Genomic DNA, 5,259 nt, shown 5'->3' with positions numbered 1-5,259 from the left:
ACAAAAAGGTAAAGGATTACACCCTGGCTTCTGCATTGTATGTTAATGAAGTGAATGAGAGAAACACAATCCACACATTCTTGTCCTAAGTCTTTCTATAAGGACAGATAATTGTAAAGGGGTTCAGAAAAAACTTGGATTCAGCCATGTAGCCTGCTACAACAGAACATCTAAAGGGTAAAAAAAAAAATAGTTTTGGTTATTCTGCGTGAATAGGAACACAAACATATAGAGGGGTTTGACTGCAAAAGTGGAAACACACTTTAAGACAGTTTGTTCAATCAATCACTGAGATTCAGCTTGATTTATTTCCCAGGAATTCTCTACTCAGTGTTGATAGTCCTATTTTCCCGGTCTCATCATGTTTATCACTATACCCTCTGTGGACAGTGCTGGTGCTGTTTTATGTTAGCTGTCTTCTCTAACAAGGGAGAGAAGCTCCATTCTGTGTCAGTTGAGTGGAAAGTAATACTAGAGGAGGAACCTAACAATGATGGAATGTGGACTGATAGCAGAATCATCAAGTACAAAAGTCATAATATTTTGCAGTGCACAAAGATCCAAATATTGTTTTTTTTTAAGACAAAAACTCTACAACTGCATAAATCTATATATGGAAGGTACGGGGTTGGCAAAGAGTGCACATACATTAGCTGGCCATGTGTACCGAGGTGTTAGTCTCCTTTAGGGTTTCACCGACCCATTTTTCCTGCCAGTCTGGGTTGGCTACCCCTGCCCACCTGTGGGTTGATATTCTAAAGGGTGGTGGGGCAGCTGCAAGGGGAGGCTGAGATAGGGAAATTGCTCTTTTGGACAGATGCAAGAAAACAGTCACAAGGTTTTAACCCTTAGTAGGCAACCCTTATGAATGGGACTTATTGAGACATTCACAGTGGGATAAAAGGAAGGGAAGGGTGAGCATCTTGTAAAGGGCCAATTGCAAGTACTTGATTAAAAATACATTTTTTATTGTATAGATAAATACTTCTTTATGCAAGTAAAAATATAAAAAAATGACATCCGACTGGACATTTTGTCATTGTTGTGGAGCTGGGATAAAGAGTGAGTTTATTATTCAATGTTAAGGGTGTGTGCATATTTGCAGAGTCTGCTGTTAGCAAGGGCTGGTGTCTCATGACCCTCTGAAGGAAAGTTAAGGTGCCCATACACTGCATGATTCTCGTACGAGAATCGCGGGAAATCCCACGATCGTACGAGAATCATGCAGTGTGAATGAAGGCGTGCGGCCGTTTCTACTGTACGGTCGCACATCTTTTGTCTAAGGAGCATGTTAGAAAACCAGCCGAAAATCTTCATGTGACGACATTAATGCCATTAGCCATTAATGGCTGTGTGTTGAGTTATTTTGAGGGGACAGCAAATGTACACTGATATACAAGCTGTACACTCACTACTTTACATTGTAGCAAAGTGTCATTTCTTCTGTGTTGTCACATGAAATGATATCATAAAATATTTACAAAAACGTGAGGGGTGTACTCACTTCTGTGAGATACTGTATATCAGGGGCGCCCACTATTTTTCGTCTGGAGATCTACTTTTCAAATGACGAGCTCATTGAGATCTACCAACGAAAAAACACCTGCATTCAGGGGCGGGAGGGGGCGTAGGCTGCGCAGGCAGGCCCCTCGCCCACAGTGCGATCGCCTGCATTAGTGCCTGTGTTCCAGTCCAGTGCGATCCGCAAAAATGCTGCGAGCACTATTTTTGCAGATCGCACTGGACCGGAATGGAGGCACTAATGTGCCTGCGTTCCGAGTGCGGGCGATCGCACTGTGGGCGATGCCATTGACTTCAATACAGCTCCACACCCCCTCCCGCACCGGAACGCAGGGAGTCGGCCTGCTTACATTCCAGTGCATTACAGTACATTACAGGTCCCGGCGTCCTGTCCTCCCATGGTGCTGGTGTGGCCAACGTTGCACATGGGGTGTCCTGCACCTTTCCATCTGCAGCGTCTGACACATTCAGCCGCACGAGCACCACGGGAGCCTAGCCGTAGCCAGCTCCTGAGGCAAGGAAAAAAAACAAAATTTTTTTATTTATTTTTTACTATTTTTTATTTTATTTTCATTATTTATTTTTATTTATTTTAAATTTTCATAATTTCTTTTTTTTTAACTCTTGGGGGGGCTTCGGGGAAATATTAGGGGTCTAAAAAGCCCCCTGATATTTCCCTTTTAAAATAGAAAAAGAAATTGAGGACACAAAGTCCTCAATCTCTTTTTCTGCAGCCTCTATTCTAAATGAATGGAAAGCACAGAGGCTTCCCATTCATTAAGAAAATATTTTACTATCAAGCTGTTTCTGAATGGGGAGGAGCCTCTGTACAGAGTGCTTCTCCCCATTGAGAAACTTATGAATGAACAGGAGGTGATGTAAATCACCTCCTGTTCATTCATTTATAACTGGGGACACATAGTACTATGTGTCCCCAGTTATTTACAAACACTGGAGTGATCAGCCGATCGCTCCAGTGTTTGTCCTACACAGAGGATTGGTACATACTACTGACATGTACCGATCCTCTGCCGCTCGTCCACGCACAGGTGGGCTGCAACTTCTCTGGATCCCCCTGCTCTCCGGGGCAGACGCAGCGGTGGATACAACGAGCCGCGGGGGGGCGGAGCCGCTGTGACAGAACGGACGAGCAGTGAGGGGAGAGAGAGGCGCCGGCTGTCAGATCCTGGCCGAGTCTCTCTCTCTCTCCTCACTGCTCTGCTTTAGTTAGTGACAGCGGCTCCGTCCTCCGCCCTCCCCCGCCGCCAGTTCCTTCACTTCTTCTCGGATGCCCGCTGGGGAGAGCAGCGGGGATCCAGAGAAGCGGCGGGAGGAGAGGACATGGCGATCTACCAGTGACCACTACGCGATCGACTGGTAGATCGCGATCAAACTTGTGGGCACCCCTGCTGTATATAGTTTCAGAACCTATGAAAACTCTATCAGCAATTAGTATTCTGCGTCACTAGAGAAAATAGCCTTTGCCTTTGGCGATTAAAGAGACAGGTGGGCACCTTAATTGTTTTGCTATGGGGCACTGTTTGTGGTATAAGCATCAAAGCACAGTTGTCTTAAGCCTTTAATGGATATGAATACAAATGGATTTAAGACATATTTAACCAACACCTCTTGACTGCTGGATTCTCCTCAGTAAGTCTCTAGTACAATTCTGCCAATGACGGAAGGAACACGATTACTTCCATGGAGGATGTTTATAGAACATGAAGAAGGGGTTGTATGTAAAAGCCATTGAGTGCAGCACTTATAGAATGAAGTTTCTAGACAAGAGTAGTGTGCAGCCCAGAGAACTCCCTAGTGCCAAGATATGGATTACATTAACTTTTGAAGTGAAATGGGCTCCCTGAATCACAGACAGGTTAATAAAAGAGAAAACACATCTGCATTAATCACCATGCACTGAACAAAATTAAACTGAAATAAAATAGCTAGACTGCTACTTTTTTTAGAAAAAGTGGCAAATGCCATGGTTTTGATTAAGCAAAAGCAGCAGCATCTAAAAATACAGCCTATGCAATAGAAGATGTTGTCTGAAGTGCACCCTGCATAAAACGCAGTCTAAGACAATTAGTTTACAGAAAATAGCATAGACATATTTGGCCATAATTACATTACGTGCAGTGCAGTTCTTTTGATTGCTCAAATTATCTTTGAAGGGCCAGAGATTGCAGCATAAATGTCATCCAGATTAACAAATGAAATTTCAACTACAGACTAAGCATTTGATTTGTAAACAAGCCATATACATAGAGGGCAAGACTCTGGTCTTTCCCACAAATCTCCAAAGAACAACTTGCAGAACACTGGTGATCAAAAGTTTAGATTTCCCCAACCTCTATATAACAAAGGTCCGGATTCATTAGTGGAAACAGGAAAATGATATTGAGCAGTGGAGAAAATGCTAGCCTGGACTCTGACTGCCATGTATCCTGATGTAAACTATTATCTAATAATCTCACACTTGAAGTTTGACAAGTCTAAGCTGTGAGACATCACGTATATATGATCTATATATATTTATGTTAAAGAGGACATTGCATCAAAATGCTGCCCCCCATTAATACTAATTACAAGCTTTAAAGTAGTATTAAATACTCAGTTTTTTGATGTAAATGCATTTCAGGCAACTAATGAAATGTGGCACAGTACAGTTTTTGCGTGTGCCACAAAACATACCCTGCCATTCACTGCTGTCAGCTCCAGTTCATAGTAGTGCTTCCCCAAATTTCCAGGTAGTGGAGCGCACACCCTAAAGCCCCTTTCACATGGTCCAATCAGGAGGGGATTTGTACACAGTTCCCCTAGTGATGGAACGGATGTCACCAATGTGACATCCATGTTTGTACAGTTTTTTCCTTCATCTTGCAATGGGGGAAAAAAACTGAAATTATTGGACCCATGTTAGATCCAGGGGAAATCGGATTCAAATGAACATGTGTCCATTTACATCAGATTACCCCCGATCTGGTCTGGTCAGGTCTGTCAAAACAGAACTCTGATCCGTTTATTTTTTCTGGGCCTGGCCGGAGCTAGGGGTAACTGGATGTTAATGAAGCCAGTCTGTTTATATCCCACTGCTCATAGACTAACATTGGGCTTCCAATCAGGTCCGCCTGAAAAACTGATAGGTGGACCTGATCGGAAAACCTAGGTGAAATGGCTTTAAGTGCTTTACAAGCACAGTGCACTAAAGGCTGTGAGGGCACCAACTTCTGCCAATCACTCACAGAAGAGGGGAAAAGGAAGTGGCTTGCTGCCAGGGCTGTCTCTTTCTATGGATGCAAGATGATTCGTCCATAATGCCAGCCTGGAGCGTGTACACGGGTGGTTCCACGGGATTCTTGTTGGGAAGGGAGTTATCCTAAGAACAGACAATCAGGACCAACACCCAGGGACACGCTCATTCTGCATTAAAAAGAAGAGGGAGTACAAGCAGGGGTAGCAAAAAACTGTAAGTACATCTGAAATAACGAAAACTAAAGCTTTACTGTCACTTTAAAACTAAATAAATAAATACACTTCTTATTCTCCAGCTTTTGTGCTTTTTGCTTCCTGTTGTTGACATCATTGGTCCTCGCTGTGGAATTCTGGGAAAGCCCAATTTCACAAGAGGATGCTCCAGCACGGTGGAGTAGCGCATTCTGATTTTGTGACCCTCAGCGTTTCAAAGATCCTAAAGGAAGGCCTGATATGGTGTAAGGTATTTATATATATATTTTA

The sequence above is a fragment of the Nanorana parkeri genome, unplaced genomic scaffold, assembly GCF_000935625.1.
Source record: "Nanorana parkeri isolate BGI_ZX_2015 unplaced genomic scaffold, ASM93562v1 scaffold2089, whole genome shotgun sequence".
NCBI lineage: Eukaryota > Metazoa > Chordata > Amphibia > Anura > Dicroglossidae > Nanorana > Nanorana parkeri.
Note: the sequence above shows the minus strand (reverse complement) of the source record.